Source organism: Eleutherodactylus coqui, chromosome 7, assembly GCF_035609145.1.
Source record: "Eleutherodactylus coqui strain aEleCoq1 chromosome 7, aEleCoq1.hap1, whole genome shotgun sequence".
NCBI classification, from domain to species: Eukaryota; Metazoa; Chordata; class Amphibia; order Anura; family Eleutherodactylidae; genus Eleutherodactylus; species Eleutherodactylus coqui.
The window spans coordinates 93,014,073-93,037,470 of record NC_089843.1 but is presented as its reverse complement, the minus strand read 5'-3'; positions in this window follow the sequence as shown (position 1 = coordinate 93,037,470).

Sequence of the window (23,398 nt, the reverse complement as noted above, 5' to 3'; positions counted from 1 at the left end):
TGCATAAACAACAGAAACAGAAAAATATAAAGTGTAAAAAATGCTAAAATCTTATAAATAAAAATTGTTATGTGCCAAAAGAATTGAAACAGTTTTATAAAGAGATAAGAGCTACAGAAAACACTTAAACCATCCAAGGAACCTACTTACTAAGGCCTTAGTCAGACGAGCGTTTTTAGCCGCGATTTGCGCATGCGCATGCGTCCGGCGATTTTTTAAAACCAGCGCTTTTTATGCGCTCGTCCGATAAATTATAGAACAAAAAATCGCAGATCGCACCTATCTGCGATCTGCGATTCCTGTTCTCTTCTGTATATGCGCTCAATGGGGCCGGCGGCAGCAGCGCCGACCCCATTGAGAACATATGGAAGACAAATCATTCTTCTCTGCCACAGCTGTAACAGCTGTGGCAGAGAAGAACGATGTTTGCCCATTGAATTCAATGGAGCGGCAATACAGCCGCTCCATTGAAAGCAATGGGCTGCCGGCGTGCGCAGGGTGAATTGTCGGGAAGGGGTTAAATATATAAGCCCTTCCCGGCAATTCATCCTAAAATGTGTTAAAATTTAAAAAAAATTGTATACTCACCTTTCCGCTGCAGCCGGAGTTCTATTAAAATCCCCGCCTGCTGAATGATCTGCCTCTGATTGGTCACAGCCCTGACCAATCAGAGGCTGAAAACACTCACACACCCATTCATGAATTCATGAATGGGTGAGTGACTGCTGCCTCTCAGCGCTGAGCCAATGAGGGGCAGGTCTGACTCACATCCATTCATGAATTCATGAATGGGTGTGAGTGAGGCATGCCTCTGATTGGCTCAGCGCTGAGCCAATCAGGGGGCAGGTCTGACTCACACCCCCTTCACACCCACTGCAGGACGGCCGCGCGGAGCTCCGGCTGCCGGCAGAAGGTGAGTATACAATTTTTTTTTATTTTTACACATTTTAGGATGAATTGCAGGTAAGGGCTTATATATTTAAGCCCTTGCCGACAATTCATCCCGGGCTCGCCCGCAGCGCATTGCTTTCAATGGAGACGGCTGTATTGCCGTCTCCATTGAATGCAATGCGCTGGACAGCTCCGGCCCGTTTCTAATGAAACGCGGCTAGGAGCAGATTTTCGGGCGATTTGCGGGCGACTTGCGCGCACCGGTCACGTGATTTGCGGATGCGCATCCGTCATGCGATCCGCAAATCGCGCGAAAAAACGCCCGTCTGACTAAGGCCTTATAATAAACAATGACCCCCGTAACATAGTATAAAATACGTATCACAAGATATAACAATCACATCTATATATATAAAATTGAATGTATGTCTGTCTGCGTGCGTGCGTGCGTGTCTGCGTGCGTGTTTGTCCTTTATGCGCTACTACACCATTCATCCGATCGCCATGAAACTTTGGGAAGTTGTTGAGTACACTCCTGGGAAGATTATAGGCATAGTACAAATAACCTACGATAAATGGCGCGCGAGCGTCGTCGAAAGTTACGCCCCCCCCCCACGTAGATCGAATAAGTAAGCCACCTGCTATTGTGATGTCATCACTGATGTCATCAACATCGGACGCCCTTGAACATGCCCCAACATGTTCTATAAAGCTGCATTGTGATGTCATTAAGGCTCTATTATGACACGTACAGCTTGGAACCACTAGAGCACGCCAGCCAATTACCATTGGAGTTGGAAGTGGGTAAACAAGTACTAGGATATCTTCCTAAGAAGCCACAGCAGCCGGATAAATTGGATGTTCCACCCAACGGCTATTTTATTCAGCCCGCAAGGGGGAAGCAGCGGCCTACAAAATCTAATTCTCTCATTTCCTGATGTCATAGATAGATAGATAGATAGATAGATAGATAGATAGATAGATAGACTGTATGCAATAACCCTGATAGATAGATAGATAGATAGATAGATAGATAGATAGATAGATAGATAGATAGACTGTATGCAATGACACGTACAGCTTGAAACCATAAATACTAGAGCACGCCAGCCATTTACAGTCAGTCTCCATTGAAGTTGGAAGTGGGCAAACATGTACTAGGCCAGTGATGGCGAACCTTTTAGGGACCGAGTGCCCAAACTACAACCCAAAACCCACTTATGTATCGCAAAGTGCCAACACGTCAGGGGGCGGGGCTTATCACAACGTATGATTTTACCCCCGTCGTTCTAAAAAGGACAAGGCTGTTTCAGAATAGACCGGGTGCAGATTCTGACTGCTTTTTGGACGCGGAAATACTGCAGAATGTCCTCAGCGGAGATTTCTGTGGAAAATTCTGCAGCATTTCCGCATCTAAAAAGCAGTCAAAATCAGCACCCGGTCTATTCTGAAAGAGCCCTGCCCATTTCTGCCACATGTACACATACCCCAGCGGTAATAGTGACACCTTCACCCCAGCGATAATAGTGACATCCCACAGCAGTAATAATAGTGACACTCCCCCCATTAGTAATAAGAGTGACATACCCCAGTAATAATGCCCGCTCCCCCCCCCCCCAGCGGTTCCCCCAGCAGTCATAATACCCCCCCCCCCCCAGTGGTCCACCAGCAGTCACAATGCCACCCCCAGCTGTCCGCCAGCAATAATAATGCCCCCCTCCCCCCAAGTGGTTCCCCCAGCAGTCATAATGGCTCCCCCCCAGCGGTTCTCCTGGCAGTCATCATGCCCCCCTTCCCCCACAGAGATTTTCTTGGCAGTCACCATGCCCCCTCCCCCCAACGATTCTCCCAGCAGTCATGCCTCCGCTCCCCCGCCAGCGATTCTCCCAGCAGTCAGAATGTCTCCCATCCCCCCCCAGCGATTCTCCCAGCAGTCAGAATGTCTCCGATCCCCCCCCCCAGCGATTCTCCCAGCAGTCAGAATGTCTCCCATCCCCCCCAGCGATTATCCCAGCAGTCAGAATGTCTCCCATCCCCCCCCAGCAATTCTCCCAGCAGTAAGAATGTCTCCCCCCCCCCAGCAATTCTCCCAGCAGTAAGAATGTCTCGCCCCCAGCGATTCTCACACAACGGCTATTTTATTCAGCCTGGAAGGGGGAAGCAGCGGCCTACAAAACCTCAGTGGTCGCTGCTGCCGTCATCTATATATATAAAAACGAAGTATGTATGTATGTCTGTCTTCGCAGCAACGCGCGCTTGCGCGCACCGGTCACGTGATTTGCGGATGCGCATCCGTCATGCGATCCGCAAATCGCGCGAAAAAAAGCCCGTCTGACTAAGGCCTTATAATAAACAATGACCCCCGTAACATAGTATAAAATACGTATCACAAGATATAACAATCACATATCATATAAATCCTATACAAATAAAGTGGAAGTACATGTAAATACCAATATAAAAAAGGAGAACGCAATACTAAACTGATAGTGTCCATAAGGTACCTGTGGTGGCCAAAGCCTCAACATGCTTTTTTATGTTGGTATTTATATGCATTTGCACTATATTAGCATCTTAACCCCTTAGTGAGGAAGCCTGTTTGCGTTTTTTGGAAATTTTGGAAATCTGACATGTCTTTCAACATAGCATAACTCCGTAAAGGTTTTGCATATCCAAATGATTCTGACATTGTTTTTTCGGCACATACTGTACTTCATTTATGTTGCAAAAATAGACCGATATAATTTGTGTATATTTATTAAAAGTACCAATATTGGAAAAATTTTGAAAAAATTGTAATTTTTTCACATTTTCAACTGTAATATCTCAAATATGTGCAAACATACTGTACAAATTTTTTTTTTTATTCATTAATTTTTTATTGAAAATGTGCTAAGGTACATACATTGTCATCAATCAAATACAATTCCGTTAAAGGGGATTGAGTACATATAAATTTGTAGTCAAAGATGAGAATATAGGATAAACCAATTTACTGGTGCACATATCATATTTTTGTTAATATTAATCGAACATATTGAAAGGTGGGATACGGACGGGTATGAAGGGGAGGGAAGGGGGGGAGGGAAGATAGGGAGTGGGGGGGGGGGAGAGGGGTTTAGGGGAAGAATCAGGTAAGGAGGGATAGGAAGAAAGTGAGGGATGCAGTTATTAGAAGAAAATCCAGAATATCGGACCCAAACGAGGTCCCTTATTTTTTTTTTTATATATAGTTATTAAACAAATAGTTAACATGGAAACATTTTTAACCACGGGTTCCACACATCGTAGTATAAATGGATATCATTGTTTCGAAGTGCCAAAATCTTTTCAAACATACTGTGTTCTGTTATTAATTGGGTCAAATCCGTCAGATTTGGGATTATAGCTGATTTCCATCTTCTGGCTATTAGATTTTTGGCTCCTAGTAGTATATGGCCTATGAGTTTTTTAAGAGGTGGATATATTTCTCCTGGATCCAGTAATAGTAAGGCTAGTTTTGGTGTAAATGGAAATTTGATACCTGCTAATTTGTGGAGAAGGCTATAAACGTCTGTCCAAAAAGTAGTAATCATTGGACATGACCAAAATATGTGGAGCAGTGAGCCTGACTCTCCGCATCCTCTCCAGCAGAGATCGCTTGTTGAAAGGCCTCTTCTAGCTAGAGTCGTTGGGGTGTAGTACCACCTCGTCAGGGTTTTTATGTGGGTTTCAATCAGTGAGATTCCCTGTGAGGCTCGTCCCACCCATCTGAATGCTTGTAGCCAGTTGGCAGTAGGAATCTTTTGTTTTAGATCTTTCTCCCAACTAATGAGGTGACACTTTCCCGGGGGTTTTAGGTTGCCCGACAAGTTGTCATAGAATAGTCTGGTTGAGAATTTTTTGTTTGAAGGGTTTAGAAATGAGTGTATTAGTTCAGGAAGTTTAAAATTCAAAAGATTATGAGTGCGTAGGAGGGAGGTCACTTGATTGAACCTGAATAGCTCGCTTTTGGGTATTTGGAATTTTAATGCGAATGAGTTAAAAGTATGGAGTTCTTTTTTTGAGTATAGGTCAGAAATATGTTTTATGTTGTTTTTTTTCCATGAGTTTAAGTTTAAGTTCGGGATAAAATATTTTAAGGTCTCTAGAGGGATGTTTAATAGGTTGTTTCGTGGTTCTTGATTTACATTACGTATTAGGTCTGTCCATGCTTCTAACGAGGCTTTCATAGGAGGTGATATGGACAAGAATTTTAAAGGTCTTGATAAGGAGGGTATGTAGATACCTATTATGGTTGCTATCAGGAGTGATCTTAATGTTTTTTGTTTGTTTATTTCCCTTTCTATTGATGACCAGCTAAGGCTAGGATTTTGAAACGTCCATGGGGGCAGGTGACTTAATGTGGTGGCTTTATAGTAGGATTCTAAATTGGGAAGTCCCAGTCCACCTTGGTTTCTGTTTAAAGTCAGTATTGATAGTGCCATTCTCGGTCTTTTATTTTGCCAGATAAATTTTGACAGTTGTTTTTGGAGGTTATGTAGAGTTTTTTTTGGTATGGGTATAGGGAGTGTGCGAAAGTAGTGAAGGATCTTTGGTAGAGTTATCATCTTGTATAATGCGACTCTTCCTAGCCAGGATAATGAGTAAGATTGGTAGTGATCTAGATCTTTTTGAATTTCAGTTATGAGTTGGGGAAAGTTAGCTTGTATCAGCTTTGAAGTTGGAAAGGAGAGGTGAATTCCCAGATAAGGGATGGTTTTTTGTTGCCATTGGAATGAAAATTCTGTTTGTATAGCTTTTTTTAGATGTTCGTTCAGATGTATTCCAAGAATTTGGGATTTGCTTGTATTTAGTTTGTAGTATGATATTTGTGCGAATTTAGTTAGAATGTTTTGGGTATGCCTAAGTGAGTGGAGGGGCTTAGCTAGTATGAGTAGAACATCGTCAGCAAACAGGCTGATCTTGTGTTGTCTGAAAGCTGCTGGGATACCATGAATGTTTGTTTCAGTTCTTATTTTTTCCGCTAGGGGTTCCATTATCAGTGTGAATAGTAGGGGAGATAGTGGGCATCCTTGCCGGGTGCCATTTGTTATTGGGAAGGAGTTGGAGAGCGTGCCATCTACTAGGACCCTTGCTGATGTGTTAGTATAAAGCGCTTTAATTGCGTTGAAGATGTTGCCTAAAAAACCGAACTTACGAAGGGTAGCAAATGCATATTCCCAATGCAGGCGGTCAAATGCTTTTTCAGCATCAAGTGTGACCAACACTGCCGGGTATTTATCTTGTTCAAGTTTGTATAGAAGATTTAGGATTCTTCTAGTTGCGTCCGAAGCTTGCCTCCCCCTCGTAAATCCGACTTGGTCGGAATGGATCAGTTCCGGCAAGATTTCTAAGAGTCTTTGTGCTAGGGTTTTGGCGTAGATTTTAATATCGCAATTTAGAAGAGAGATGGGTCTGAAGTTGGATGGGGTAGTGGGGTCTTTCCCTGGTTTGGGGATTGTTACAATTGTTGCTTCCAGTGTTTCTTTAGGGAAGGAGCCTTCCGCAATTCCCTGGTTGAATGCTTGGGCCATATGGGGTGCAAGTATGATAGAGAACATCTTGTAGTAGTCATTTGAGAACCCATCGGGTCCGGGCGCTTTTTGTGACTTGAGAGTTTTTATGGTTTTCATGACTTCAGGGTGGAGTATTGGGGAATTTAAAGAATTCAGGTGGGTTTGAGACAAAGATGGGAGCTCCGTGTCTTTCAAGAAGTTTTCAATAGAGTTTGTGGAAGGCTGGGGAGTTGACGCGTCATCTTTCAAATTGTATAGATTTTCGTAGTATTGTCTGAATGAATCTACGATCTGGGTGGGATGGGATATTTTAGTTGTTAGTTTCTGAGGATCTGTGATGTAGGGAATTTTGGATTTTTGTGTCTTTTTCTTAGTCAATTTGGCTAGCATGCGGGATGGTTTGTTATTAGAAGCATAGTATGAAGCTCTAGTGGATCTCAGCTCCTTCTCGTAATTATCTATCAAAGCGTTTCTCAAAGATTGTCTCAGATTAAAGAGTTGCTTATGTAGGGGATCAGAAGGGTTTACCCTAATCTGGGATTCCATAGTAGATATTTGATTTAACAAATTGTTAATGAGTTGAGTTTTTTCTTTTTTATGTTGGGCGCTTATTTTAATTAAAATTCCCCTAATCACTGCCTTGTGGGCGTTCCAGATAATTAAGGGAGAAACATCTGTAGTGCAGTTGTTTTTAAAATATTCCTCTAGAGCTAATGATATGGTTTTAGTGTATTTGGGGTTCTTCAGTAGGAAAACATTGTTTTTCCATATTTTGGGTTTTTGTGGCACTTCAGATAGTGAGATGGTAATCTCAACTGGTGCATGGTCAGACCATGTAATTTTTCCTATCTTGGCTGCCTTAACCAAGGGAATTGTGTGTTTATTAACCAGAATTAAATCTATTCTAGAGAATGACCTGAGAATGACCTGAATCTATTTAAGCATCTAAAGGAGTCTAACAGCGATTCTCTGTGTAGCCATGGCGCAAGAGGGGGAGTTGATCTTCGGGGACCACTTGTGGAATCTAGTATATTGTCAGGAGTACTGTTAAAGTCGCCACAAACAATAAGGTTTCCCACCTCGCATCTTCTAATCTTTTTGATTATCTTGTTCAAGAAGCCTATTTGGCCCTTGTTGGGGGTGTAGAGGTTTACCAACGTGATTGGTTTTTGGTTCAAGAGACCAGTTAATATCAGAAATCTACCCTTTGGGTCAGTCTCTTGATGTTTAATATCAAATTGTACTGTGTCTTTAAAGGCGATCAGTACGCCTGCTTGTTTTTTTGTTGAGGAGGCTAGAAAAATTTTTGGAAAATTTTTGTGGGTTATTTTTGGAGTAGCTGAAGATGCAAAGTGGGTTTCCTGAATACAGATAATATCCGCTTTGGAACTCAATGCTTCTTTCCACAAGGACGCCCTCTTGTACGGTGAATTTAGTCCGTTGGTGTTAAAGGACAGAATTGAAATCGACATTCCGCTGGTTCTTGTCAAAATGCGAATATGTGGAAGTAGCCGGGTCAGCAAAATTTAACTTATTCGGATTTCCAGAAGTTTTGCTTCAGGACCAAAGATTAGCTTAGGTTAGTCTCTTGTCGTAGATTTGACTTTTTCTTAAGGTCTTGGTCTTGGTCTTATTGCAGGGAGTTGGAGAGGGGGGGGGGGATGGGTAAAAGCAGTTGAAGTGTAAAAGGAAACTGTTGAACGGCTGTGAGTTGGACTGTGAGATAGAGAAACAATAGGAGTGACAAGTTGTCAGACCTGTTTCGTCTAGTAAGGAGGGGGGGAGCAAAAAGTTCGCCTGTGAGGAAGTCCTCATTTTTCACCCTTGTAGTTAGAGCCTTGGGAGAAATTCCGGGATATTTTCTTTCTTGTGCTCAATCTTTTGAGTATTTTCTTGGGGTTTTGGAGGTTCTTTGCGTACGAGGAGCGGGAGGCACACCTACTCCCCATGATTTTAGAAGTTGGGCCGCTTCTTCTGGTTTGAACAAAGCATGGGTTGAGCCATCTTTATGAATTAGTAATTTGATGGGGAATCCCCATCTGTAGGAGATGTTGGCTTGTCTCAATGCAGATGTGATCTCTGAAAATTTTCTTCTTTCAGACATGGTGGTTTGAGACAAGTCTGCATACAGACGTATGTCTGCGTAGGGAGACGGGAGTTGTTTTAGTTTCCTGGCAGCGGACATAAGCGCGTCTTTAGTATGGTAAAAATGGATTCGGGCTATTATATCCCGAGGAGTCGTCTCGGCGATATGTTTAGGTCTCGGGAGTCTGTGTGCCCTGTCGGTAATGAGATCTTGTAAAGGAGCCTCCGGCAGGAGTGTGCGCATTAGTTGGTTTAAATATTTAGGAATTTCAGGCGTTGTTATGGATTCTGGAATGCCGCGAAACTTTATATTATTACGCCTGCTCCTATCTTCTAAATCTGCCAGTTTTGATCTGAGTTGGGTGACTTCATCTGCCAAATCGTAGTGGGCATCTATGAGGGTGTTATGGGATTGGGTGAGTTCGCCCATTTTGTTCTCTGTGCGAGCCACTCTTTCTCCAATGGATTCTATTGTGGCTGTGAGAGAGGAATTGAGGGTGGTAAAGCTAGTGTAGATTGATTCGCTTAAAGCCACCATCATTTTCTTTATAAAAGCTTCAGATGCCGGTTGGCCTGAGGACGGTAGAGCTTTAATATAGTCCTTCATAAATGGAGTATGGGGTGGTGACTGATTCCCATCTTCCTTTCTAGACTTTTGTTTAATAGGGCTGTCTGATGGTGAGGGGGTGCCTCTATTACAGGAGGATGCTTGTGACTGGATTGCTGAAGATAAGCCTAAATTGTGGCGTTTTCCTCCTGGTGGACCTTGAACTAGTCTCTCAGGATGTCTCTCTGCCTTTTTGTCAGCTTTGTTTTTTGGCAGGGAGCTATCGTCCTCACCACGAGGATCTGCCCTGGGCGCCATCTTAGGGTTAATTTTAGGTGTCTGGGATCTGTCTGTTTGCCCTTCTGTGTGGCTGTGTGACAGGGTGTAGGAGTTTGCACTCACCGCATCTTCCTCTCCCTTCTCCGGAGATGAGCCGGCCGTCAGGTTTGGAAGGGTGTCAGCAGCTTCCTCATCTTCTGCTGTTATAGCAGAGCCGGTCGGGCTGTGAGCGCGCTGTGTCTCGGGCGCCGAGAAGAACTCCTCTAGGCGCCGCGGTTGCGAGCGGGACGGTCTGCGGCATGACATCGCTGTGTGCAGGGAGGATAGAGAGGCTGCTTTAGAGCGGTTTCCGTTCCCGGAGTCGCTGTGGAGTAGCTACGGGTGAAGGAGGTTAGCGGAGCTAGCTAATTACACCGCCATCTTCTCTCTCGGCCAGGCCACGCCCCCACATACTGTACAAATTTTTTGATAGGATATATATTTCCATCTGTTTACTTTATTCTGAATGCAGATTTGAAAAACTTTTGTGTTTTTTTTAACCATTTAGATGACATACAAATTTAACATTACTTTTCAGCATTTTGAGGAACACTTACAGTTTTCTTACAGCAAGCCACGTTTGCAAAGGCTCATGAGTGTCAGAATGATAGACACCCCCCCCCCCCCCCAAATGATCCCATTTTAAAAACTACGCCCCTTAATGTATCCACTGAGGGGTGTCATAAGTATTTTGATGCCACAGTTTTTTTTTCAGGAATTAATTCAATTTAGAGGAGAAAAAATACAATTTCATATTTTTGAAAATATGTCATATTTTTCCTATAGTGCACATGAAAATGAGGATTGACACCCCAAATTGGATACCCCTGTTTCTCCCGTCTTCAGAAATATACCCATTGTGGCCCTAATCTTACGTCTGGATGCACAACGGGGGCCCAAAACGAAAGGAGTAGTCAGTGTCTTTCAGAATATAAATTTTGCTTGAAGGTGTTTTAGGCCCCATAGCACTCTTGTAGAGCTCTTGAGCGGCCAAAACCATATATAACCCCCACAAATAACCGCATTTTAAAAACTAGACCCCTTAACAAATTTATCTAGGGGTGCACTAACCATTTTGACCCCACAGTTTTTGAATGAATTTAAACAAAGCAAAAGGAAAAAATTGTGATTTTCGTTTTTTTGGCAAGTCTGTCATTTTAAAACAGCTTTTTTTGTACAGCACACACATGAATGAAGACTTGCACCCCAAAATGGATACCCCTGTTTCTCCCGTGTTCAGAAATATACCCATTGTGGCCCTAATCTACTTAAAGGAAACATGGCTAGGCCTATAATGGAAGGAGCACCCGTTGGATTTCAGGGTACAACGGAATAAATTCCAGGCCCCATTGCCCACTTGTAGAGCTATTGAGCGGCCAAAATGATAGAGAACCCCCACAATTGACCCCATTTTGAAAACTAGACCCCTTAACAAATTCATCTAGGGGTGTACTGCATATTTTGACCCCACAGTATTTGAATAAATCTAAGCAAAGCAGAAGGAAAAAATTAAGATTTTTATTCTTTTGGCAATTTTGTCAATTTAAAAATAGTTTTTTTTGTACAGTGTACATAGGAATGAAGATGTTCACCCCAAAATGTCCCGTTTGTCCTGTGTTCAGAAACATACCCATTGTGGCCCTAATCTACTTATAGGACACATGGCAAGGCCTGTAATGGAGGGAACACCTGTTGGATTGCAGGGCACAACTGAATAAATTCCAGGCCCCATTGCTCACTTGTACGGAATAAAAACTGACACGTTAAAAAAATTCCTCCCCCCCCCCCCCCCCCCCCGTCTCTGCACCCTTTTCGGCGTTCCCCAAATCTTAGATAAAAGTAATAATGTGAACTGTGTGGTATTTCTGAAGACAGGGGTAATTACGGAGGCTGGTTGGGATGGGCACATGGGGCAATAAAACCAGGTATCCCCCCCTCCCATCTCTCATGCTTTTTGGGGGGTATTTTTTGACCTCAGTGGCGGGTATGGGGTGTAAAAAGTGGCGCTCTGTGAGGCTTCATAAGCTTGATGAGGTGTGGCGGTCTCACACAGAAGGCAATCAACAAGCTGCTCCTGGAACTGCATAAAAGCGAGTGTTCCTGTGGCTTCTTGTAAAATACGTATTACAGGTAGCAGTCTGAATAACGCCGGGCTCACGCGGCCGTATGTGAAATCCGCTTGCAGAGTCTCACAGCGGATCCCAGCTGTGAGCCCGGCTGTTACCCTGCGTATGGCCGCGTAATGTACTGTGCATAACTGCCTACTCATACAGGCGGTCATGCGCAGTACACCTTTGTTTTGTTTGTATTTTCTGCACTGTCGCTTAGCGATGACGCGGGTACCCACAGCCCGTACACAATGTAGATGCGTATGGGCTGCGGGTATATCCATGACCACAGAGCACAATGGGCTCTATGTTGCGGATGTCTGCAGTAAAATAGAACATGCTGTGTTCTGTTTTCTGCGAGTGGATTACGCAATTCCGACCCACTAATGTGAGCGGAATTGTGTAATCCAATGCGATTGATCTGCGTATTACCGCAGATCAGACGCATGCGGAATCCGTAATTCCTATCCGGTCATGTGAGACCGGCCTAAGGTAGATTGCTACCTTTTTATCACGTGACCGGCGACCGCTCAACAAGGTCACTGCTCCAGGCTCTCGGCGACCATTGGTTGCTGGGAGCAAGGAGATTTTAAATTTCCTGGGCTCCCCGTCTCCTGCGCATGTGTCCAGTGTTTTGCCGGTGGTTGCATGTGCAGAATTCGGAAAATTTCACAGAGGAAGATCGTGTCGGGGTGCAAATACGGAGGCCTCTGGTAAAAGTTTCATCTCCTCTCACCGATCGCATCGGTGAGGGGAGATGAAGCTTCACCTTTTTTTTACTTTTACATGATCGCCATTATCCATTGGATAACGGTGAACACGTGATCAGGAACCGCTCACCGCGGCCCCCCGTGAAATCTCCAGGCTCTCAGCTAAGTTTTTAAGCCAGGAGCAGGGAGATTTTAAATTACCCTGGCAATCCACAGCTTTTGCGCATGTGTCCGCCATTTTGGCGACGGGCGCGTGTGCAGAAGCTAGGGTAAGGTGCACGGATAAATCCAGGGGCCTTAGGTACATCATTTCATCCTCCCTCACGGATGTCAGCTTTTTAAACTTTTTTTTTACTTTTTAAAACTTTTTTTTTAATTTTTAAACTCTTTTTTTTTTTTACTTTAAATGATCACTGTTATCCATAGGATAACAGTGATCATCTCTCCAGTGACATCCCTCTGCTCCTGGCTACACATGGCAGCCAGGAGCAGAGGGATTTTGAATTTTCCGGGGCTCGAGCCCCTCTGTGCATGCGCCCGATGAGTAACATTGGGAGCGCATGCGCAGAGGGGGACTTTGGGTCCCAGAACACCGGGGACATCGGTGGTGGAGGACCCGAGGTGAGTATTTTCACCTCCCCTCATGGATCGGATCCAAGAGGGGAGGTGACACTGCCACTTTTTTAAAACTTTTTAAAACTTTTTCGCGATTGCCGCACAGGATAGCGGCGATCGCAGGCCTGAGCACTGCAGTGACATCTCCTGGTCCCCAGCTACCTTCAGGCTCCCGGCCTTCTGCGCATTCACGTGACGTCATACGTCTGGCCCGCATGCGCACAAGAGCGGCGCCGGGTCCCGGAGGACCCTTTCACTGCAGCAGACTTCAGGGAAGGCAGGTGAGTGCTTTCAGCTGCCCTGATGGATCCGATCCATCAGGGCAGCTGAATATCTAACTTTATTTACTTTTTTTCCCACTTAAATGCAATTGGCGCTATTTATTGGATAGCGCCGATCGCATTGCCGGGGGGAACTGCCCGCAGCCCAGGATGACAGCTCCATGCCGTCGGCTACCTGCGGGCATCGACAGCATGGAGCGGTCACGTCCTCAGCTAAGAGGGCTTTAATCCAAAGAGGATGTATGTTTTTACGTCCTCTAGGATTAAAGCCCACTTAGTGAGGGCGTAAAAAGGCAATGGGGCCGTCACTAAGGGGTTAATTTATATGGTATATGATGATTACATGCTGTGATATGAATTCTGGGGGGCGTTATTTATTATTAATAAGTGGGATCTTCGGATGGCTTAAAGGGGTTGTCCCGCGGCAGCAAGTGGGTCTATACACTTCTGTATGGCCATATTAATGCACTTTGTAATGTACATTGTGCATTAATTATGAGCCATACAGAAGTTATAAAAAGTTTTTCACTTACCTGCTCCGTTGCTGGCGTCCTCGTCTCCATGGTTGCCGTCTAATTTTCGCCGTCTAATGGCCAAATTAGACGCGCTTGCGCAGTCCGGGTCTTCTTATCTTCTCAATGGGGCTCCGTGTAGCTCCGGGTAGCTCCGCCCCGTCACGTGCCGATTCCAGCCAATCAGGAGGCTGAAATCGGCAATGGACCGCACAGAAGCCCTGCGGTCCACGGAGGGAGAAGATGCCGGCGGCCATCTTCACCGGGTAAGTAAGAAGTCACCGGAGCGCGGGGATTCAGGTAAGCGCTGTCCGGTGATCTTTTTATTAATCCCTGCATCGGGGTTGTCTCGCGCCGAAGGGGGGGGAGGTTGAAAAAAAAAACAAAACCGTTTCGGCGCGGGACAACCCCTTTAAGTGTTTTCTCTGGTGCTTATCTCTTTAAATTATTTTTTATACTATTGGCACAGAGTAAAGATTTATAAGATTTTAGCATTTTGTACATTTTCTATTTTGGTGTTTCTGTCCCTGGTAATTGCCCATTGCGACAGTTGTGTTCTGATTTATTAATTGTGCTGTGGGAAAAGGTTGCTTGTAGGAAAGTGAGGTTAGAAGAACTGATGACATTCTCTTCCTAACAGATTGGTTATAACGAATTTTTAATTGAAAGTCTGTTTATAGAAACTTTACTTAGTATGATTCCAAATTTAGCAATATGTAATATCAAGATTCACCACAGGAATCATTCTAGTCCAGGGCTTCTGCAGGAATCAGAGCCTAAAAATCCTTTCCAATGTCAGGTAATATCATGTAAGTCTGTACTACCATTTCCAAGATGCTTTGCCTTGGTTCCTTGCCCAAGCTAAGGTACATTTACTTTTTACGCAGTTAATATGTGAATTACCCATAGCTGATATAGCATCTTTAGCTTCTGTATTTCTAGAGTCTATGACTATACTGAAGACATGGGAAAATTGTTTTCCTCTAAGCTGCAAGATATTTTCACAATCATTTTAATTTTATAGTTTTGGTAAAAGTAGTTGTTCCTTATTAGGGTACACATATGTCATATAGAGCGGATCGCTGCTTCAGTGGACCCAGTGTGTCCATGCACTACATGCTTGGACATTTGTTTAAATGACTTGCATGCTACATTTCCTTTTCAGTGGCTGCTGCAGGTGAAAAGTATAGCAGTATGTGGCTTCCCCGATAACAATGGTGCCTGGGGGTTTGGGGTTGGGGTAAGAGATCTGCAGAGATCAGCTGATTGCCACAAGTGGCTTTCAAGCTATTACTAGTTAAACACTTCTCTAAATGATTGGAGTGAACATCTTTTCAACGTACTGCACTCAGAATCGACTGGGTGAAAAGGAACTGCAGGTAATAGTGGCAGGTAACTATTATTATTTAACATTAAGCAAACTTTGATGAGTGTTAGGGAAGGCCAAGAATGATTTTCTAGTAAGCTAATTGGACAATCAATTTTACCCCTTCCTGACCACATCATATGAATATAGATCATGTGGTTGTGAAGAGGTGTAGGGAGCTGGCTCTGAAGTCTGCTCAAATCCCTGGTGGCTATCAGCTGTTTTTGTCAGCTGACAGCTGCTGGTAACTGCTGTGATTGGGGCTAGCTCAAATTGCTGCAGTTAACTGTTTAGATGCCACTGTCAAATCTGACTGCACATTTATACAGTTAGTCGAAAAGTGCTCTCCATCAGCCCCCTCCCCAGGTTGTAATCTCAGGATTATGGCCTGATGGGCTAGCAAGGCAGCATAGAGCTTACTGGAGGCTCTCAGGGCCGCTTTGCACATATGCCTAATAAAGCATTGAAATTACTCTATAGTGTAATGCCGAGGTATTACAGTATATAGTACAAGCAATCAAGTGATTGCAGTTTGAAGTCCCCTAGAGGGACTTAATAAAAATGTAGAAAAAGCTTTAAATTTAGATAACTAAATAAAAAAAAGATTAACCACTTCCCGCTCTACGACGTACATTTACATCCTGGCACGTCTCTGCATACAGCGTTGGCGTCAGCTGTTTACTACAGCTGACACCTGTGGGCAATAGCCGCGATCATCCGTTCGGCCGATCGCAGCTATTAACCCGCAGTGAGATCGGGGGAGCCGTGCAGGTGTCATGGCTGCCGGGGGCCTTCTGAAAGGCCCCAGGGCTGCTTTGAGAGACTGCCTATCAAGCCATCCCTGTGGGGTGGCTTGATAGGCTGCCTGTCAGAATGCAGTATGACGTAATGCTATAAAATTACGTCATACTGCAGGAGCGATCAAAGCATCGCATATTGTAGTCCCCCAGGGGGACTTAAAAGTTAAGTTAAAGGGGTTGTCTCGCGGCAAACATCAAAATTTTACATTACCCCATTCCCCCTGTCACCCCCCTGGCATAAAATAGCAATTTAAAGCGGTTTTTAAACCGCTTGCTACTCACCGATCCGACGAAATATGGAGTTATAAAAATCTTCTCCCTAAGATGGCCGCCGGTCCTTTCCCAGGGATGCACTGCGGTTTTCTCCCATGGTGCACCGCGGGTCTTCTCCCATGGTGCACCATGGGCTCTGAGCGTAACATTGCCGATTCCAGCCTCCTGATTGGCTGGAATCGGCACACATGACGGGGCGGAGCTACAATGACGACACGGTGACCAGCTCTCCGGCACGAGCGGCCCCATTCACCAGCCAGAAGCACGTACTGCATAAGCGCGTCTAAAAACGCCAGAAGACATCAGAATTAGACGGATCCATGGCGACGGGGACGCTAGCAACGGAGCAGGTAAATGAATAACTTCTGTATGGCTCATATTTAACCCTTTCCAATCCACTGTCTGACGTCTAAAGACATTCTGATTGAAGGCTGTACTGCTCCGATGTAGGAAGACGTCTGGCAGGGTATTCTTACTGTAGATTACTGGCCGCTCTGTTGTCGGGGGCCTCTCCAGCAGGTCACATACCGCAGTACTGGAGTTAGCCAGCAGATGGCGCCATTGTGTAATGGCAGAAGGAGAAAGATGCCTAGGAAAAAGCTGAATCCAAAATTGGATTGCAAAGGGTTAATGCACGATGTACATTACAAAGTGCATTAATATGGCCATACAGAAGTGTATAACCCCACTTGCTGCCGCAAGACAACCCCTTTAAGAAAAGATCAATAAAGTTTTTTATTTGTAAAAAAAAAAGTAATAAAAGTTTAACTCACTCCCCTTTTGCCATATCTATAATTAAAACAATCTAAATCAGAAAATAAAAATACATATTTGGTATCGTCGCGTCCTTAAAAGTCTGATCTATCAAAGTAGCACATTATTTACTCCGCACAGTGAACGTCGTCAGAAAAAACAAAAAACGTCAGAAATGCTCTTTTTGGCCTTAGTCACACGGGCATTTTTTCGCGTAATTTGCGCATCGCATGACGGATGCGCATGCACAAATCGCGTGACCGGCCCCGGAAAATCGGCCGAAAAAACGCCTGAAAATCTGCTCCTACCCGCGTTTCATTAGAAACGGGCCGGAGCTGTCCAGCGCATTGCATTCAATGGAGCCGGCAATACAGCCGGCTCCATTGAAAGCAATGCGCTGCGGGCGAGCCCGGGATGAATTGTCGGGAAGGGCTTAAATATATAAGCCCTTCCCTGCAATTCATCCTAAAATGTGTTAAAATAAAAAAAAATTCTATACTCACCTTTCCGCTGCAGCCGGAGTTCTGCCGCGGCCGCTGTCAGATCTCCTGAACTGCTTCTCGGCACTATTCATGAATTCATGAATGGGTGAGTGACTGCTGCCTCTCATTGGCTCAGCGGGACTAATCAGGGGCAGCTCCCGCTGAGCCAATGAGAGGCAGCAGTCACTCACCCATTCATGAATTCATGAATGGGTGTGTGAGTGAAACCTGCCTCTGATTGGTCAGGCTGTGACCAATCAGAGGCAGATCATTCAGCAGGCGGGGATTTTAAAGCCCCGCCGGCTGAATAGTGCCGAGAAGCAGTTCAGGAGAACTGACAGCGGCCGCGGCAGAACTCCGGCTGCAGCGGAAAGGTGAGTATACAATTTTTTTTTATTTTAACATATTTTAGGATGAATTGCAGGGAAGGGCTTATATATTTAACCCCTTCCCGACAATTCACCCCGCGCACGCCGGCAGCCCATTGCTTTCAATGGAGACAGTTGTATTGCCGACTCCATTGAATTCAATGGGCAAACATCGTTCTTCTCTGCCACAGCTGTTACAGCTGTGGCAGAGAAGAATGATTTGTATTCTATATGTTCTCAATGGGGTCGGCGCTGCTGCCGCCGGCCCCGTTGAGCGCATATAGAGAAGAGAACAGGAATCGCAGATAGCACATAGGTGCGATCTGCGATTTCTGTTCTATAATTTAACGGACGAGCGCATAAAAAGCGCTCATGTGTCCGATACCATTGCAAAGCAATGGTTTTATAAAATCGCCGGACGCATGCGCATGCGCAAATCGCGGCTAAAAATGCCCGTCTGACTAAGGCCTTTCAGTCACCCTGTCTCCCAGAAAAAAACGCAATAAAAAGCGATCAAAAAGTCGTATGTATTCTGAATTTACTATCGGAAACTACAGGACATCCTGCAAAAAACGAGCTCTCGCTGAACTACGTCGACGGAAAAATAAAAAAGTTATTGCGCTCACAAGATGACCGCAGAAAATAATTGGAAAAAATTAAATGACTTTAAAAAAAAAAGAGGAGTATTGTAAAAAAAAAAATACACAAGTTTGGTATCGTAGCAATCGTACGGACCCATAGAATAAAGGTACCATGTTGTTTTGTTGCAGTTTGTGCGCCGTAGAGACAAGACGCACTGAAAGATGGCGAAATGTTGTTTTTTATTTTACTCCACTTAGAATTTTAAAAAAGTTTTTCAGTACATTATATGGTACATTAAATAGCACCATTGAAAAATACAACTCGTCCCGCAAAAAAAACAAGCCCTCAGGCCTCAGTCACACGGGCGCATCGGCTACCGTACACCAGCGCCGATGCGCCCGTGTGACTGACACCAGCAGAAGGCCGTACCTAAAGACAGCCGTCTCTCTGCAGCGCCGGAGGAAAGAACATGTGACTGGCTTCATTGCCGGTCATGTGTTCTTTCCTCCGGCGCTGCAGAGAGATGGCCGTCTGCAGGTACGTCCGTCTCCTTCCTGCAGTCACACAGGCGCATTGGCGCCGGTGTACGGGTGCCGATGCGCCCGTGTGACTGAGGCCTGATACAGCGACGTTGATGGATAAATAAAGGAGTTATGATTTTTTTTAAAGGGGGGATGAAAAAACAAAAATGGGGAAAAAAAGGGCCACATCATGAAGGGGTTAAAAAACCCTTTTCCTATTTTTCCCATAAAATATCTAAACAATGAAAAAAATACATATTTTGTATTGCCATGCTTGCAAAAGTCATAACTGTTAAAATATTGCACTATTAAAAAAAAAGGATGACAGAATAGCATTTTTTGTTACCCAGGTTACCAAAAAAGTGAGTAAAAAATAATCAAAAAATGTATTTATGTATTCCAAAAATATACCAATAAGGGCTTTTACCCATAAGCTTTTTTTAATGCTGCAATTTCGCTGCGTTTTTTCAATGGGACTTTCTAATGTTAAAATCGCATTGCACAAAAAGCGCAACAGCACAAACTTGTGATTTTTGTGCTATGCAATTTAACATTAGAAAGTCCCATTTAAAAAAACACAGTGATATTGCAGCGTTAAAAAAACGCTAGTGGGTAGAAGCCCTTAGTCCTCCTTCTCACACAGCAGAATCGCTGTGGGCATTCCACAACGGATTACCCACAGCAATTCCACAAGAATTCCTAAATGGTGCGGATTTGACTGCATTTTAACTAGCTGAACAATTCAACCATTATATTTCAAGGAATGAATTCCCCAGCAAATACTGTAGCATAAATAGATATGCTGCAGAATCAGAATCCGCATCGGTTTATAAAAGTGCTGCAGATTCGTCACACAGAATACCTGCACCATGTCAAAGGGATTTTTTAAATCCCCTCCACATGTTCTGTACTGTAAATGCTGCCTAATTTCTGAAGCGATTCTGCCAACAGAAATCCCGTAGCACATAGTGCACTGTAAAGGCGGCCTCAGACAGCCCAGTGAGCAAAAAATAAAAAAAGTTATGGGTTTCAGAATATGGCGACAAAAAGCAATGTTTGTTTAAAAAACGGGTTTTTAAAACTTTTTAAAAGAAGTAAAACATGAAATACTATATAGATTTGGTATCACCATAATCATATCAACTCACAGAACAAAGTTTACATTTAATTTTTACTGCCCTATTAATGCCATAAAAAGTACTCCCCTTAAAAAAAAAGGTGCAATAGCATTTACATTTTTATTTCACCTCACTTAGAAATGTCTAAAATATTTTAGCACATTATATATTACATTAAATGGTACAATTAAAAAATATAACTCATCCCGCAAAAAACAAGAACTCATACAGCTCTGTCTAAAAAAGTTATGGCTTTTGGGAGGCGGGGAGGAAAACTTGAAAATAAAAAAGTGAGAAATCTCTAATCGTGAAGGGGTTTATATAATAGGAATCTTTAATTGCAAAATCACAGAATATTTAATTTTTCGAGATAAATAAAAGCATTATCCTGGTGATTTTGCTCCCCATGGGTACTTAGTTATAACTGCAGAAAGCAAAGCCCACAGAGCTTAGCAGTATGAAAATACAAATTGTGAAGTAAATTCATTATGTTGTCCTACATTTTAAATGCTTTTACCTTGCCTGCTAAAATAATTTTCCTGAAGCTAAAAATGCACAAACCAATTTTAATAATAGTGTTAAAATAATGTGACCATGTAGTTGTATTGTAATGATTCTGCATGTTAGTATAATTGCGCTAGCAAGTTGTCATATTAAAATTTTAAATGCATAATAGATTGCCTTTTTTCTCAACTGTCTTTCAAGGTTTTATGTGAAGATAAAAGAACGTATGATAAAAGTCCTTATTTGACGTGTGAGACAGCTGTTTTACTTCACACCGATATAAATTGTTTACTATATCTTTAAATTGTTCAAAATCAGTCTCGGCTCATCAATACATCAATACAACGGCCAGCTTGATGCAATTACTTAATGACTTATTAAAGGCAATTTTTACAGCATTATGTGATACAGAATAAGAGATTCCTCTTTTAGATTTCTTTTTTATTTGTTTAGTTTTATTATTAAATTATTCACACATTTCACTTTACTTTATAGACATTGCTTTACTTGTTATGAATGCTAATGCGTATCACAAATGAAAATGCAGCAAGAATTATTGAAAAATGGCTCTCATGTTGTATTCCTAGATTGGGATAACATCTGGAGAAGTTTAGCCTGATCAACAATATACAGGTTCTTCATAATACGATAGCTGCTAAACTATCCCCAAGATCATTAGAAAACACATTGCATTATTATTCTGGAGCTACACATAAAATCCTGGACATAACTCAGCTTTTTAAGAAAGAACATTGGGGCATAAAAAGAAAATATATGTTCCAGAATATTGTTGGCGTAATCCATAGTATACAAATATATGTCCTGATTAGAGTTGAGCAAACATATACTGCCGAGCTTGATGCTCGTTCGAGTATTAGCGTACTCGATGGTGCTCGTTACTCGAACGAGCATCAAATCCTGTTCGACCCCGTCCCAGTTTTTGGCTCCTCCCCGCTGTGACGTGCCTGTTTTGGCCCCTCCCCGCCGCAACGCAGCGTGCGTCATTGGCAAATTTTTTGTCTGGCAGGAAGGGGAGAGAGAGAGAGAGAACACGAACCAAGAAGAAAAAAAAAAGCTCGGCACCCAGCGTCCCACATACAAAAATGCTCGAGTCTCTCCCATTGTAGTCAATGGGGTTCATTACTCGAGTAGAGCTCTTGAAATTTACGAAAAGCTCGACTCGAATAACGCGGACTAGAGTATTTGGGTGCTCGATCATCTCTAGTCCTCATTTAATATAACTGGTATTATTTGCTTAAATGGCCACTGACATTTCTGGCAACCTGTGCTTATGTGATAGCCAATCCGATAACTAACATCACTTTATTTACCTTAAATTACATTTTTCTATTGAAAAATCCCTCCAATGTGCTGGCTACTAAGGATATCCCTTGTAATTTGCTGTCCACCTCCTGTTGTAATGACAGAACACAGGAAATGGAGGAGATGATGACTGCCTATAAGAGAGGAGGGAGAAAGACCGACCAACAGATGCTGAAGCAGTTAACTGGTGTTTACTGTCTGACAGCTACTGAAATTATATTTATACTGCTCAGTAGTGCTCTATAGTATCCTGCATAATGTTTATTAATATGAAAGTGTGCTACAGAGAGGAATAGAGAAGATATTCCGATCTTCTCTGGGCACAGCACATAGAAGACAGCATAGCATCAGTCTCCACCCACTAGCTCAGGGACAACTGAAAAGTAGATATACAGTCTGTAGAGAGGAAAATTGGTGAAAAATGGAGGATACAATTCATATAATGGCCATAAATAAGTATTTCTCGTGTACACAGCTGGCAGCTTATTCAGAAAAGTTACCTGCAGTGTGTTATAATGACAGTTAGGTATCAGCTGAAAACTACTCTATAATATAAAAATAAGGACCCCTTTTTAGTGCTTGTCTGAATTAGCTACTCTAGGCAGTCTTAAAGGTGCAAAAGAGTAATTTATGTAGGCCAACCAGTATTGAAGGTATCAATACTTTTTTGCATAGGGACCCTTTTGAATTAATGGAAAACCTAATGCTAAATTTGACACTGTATTATGCATAGTGTAAGGCAATACTTTCATTTTTGTATATTAGTCATTGTTGTGAGAGCCAATACTTGGCTTTTTTATGTAACCCACATCCAGGGAATCTGGAGAACTGCCAAGGAGGGTATGCTCACTGGTCCTCAGTGAGCATATACACATATGAAGAATAAGTTACCAAAAAGCAAAAAAATTCCTCCGTGCTCAATAGGAATCAAGATCAAGTTGCCACTGTGCTAATTAGCATAACAGGTTTATTAATCCATAAAACATTATAAAGATATCTGTGGCAAAGTGTTTCGGCACATGCAAGTGCCATTTACAAGTGTAGAGGTAACACGCAATGACCTGACCAAGACACCAAACGACGCCACTATGCCGCGATGGAGAGACAAGGGAAGGCGTCTTCTAATGTAAGTTTCACTGTTATTTAATTTTTTAATTACATGTTCCTCTATGTTTGAAAAAGGCACTTGTGTATGCCGAACACGTTGTCATTATGCAGAAACAAGAAACCGCTCAGATACAGAACAGAGTTTATCCTAGTATGACGTATCAAAGGGAGAGGGGAATCGGAAAGATAGGACTGTGTATCCTTCATGGCGAAATCGGTGTTGTCACAGGAATCGCAACAGGGGCAGTGGACGACCAACCTTTGAAAGTGGTTCCTGGGTCAACCAATTTCCCAGTATTTTTTAAGAACATGTCGAGACTTATCATCGACCTAATATGTGACACCTCAAACCGAAGTCTACGCCCAGCTGTGAATCCATCTAGAAATCTACCTCTGACTCCATCTCCTAATTCCTCTTTAACAGCTATGAATGAAAAAATGCAAATAATAAGTCTATCCAGTTATACCCTCAGTACAAATAAGATTGGGGTATTTGAGAGGGGGCTGTCCTTGGTCCCAATGACACGCTACGACTCGTTCGTCTGGACAAAGGACATCACCCTCTTTGTCACAAAGTTAAAATGGAAAAAGTGTCTC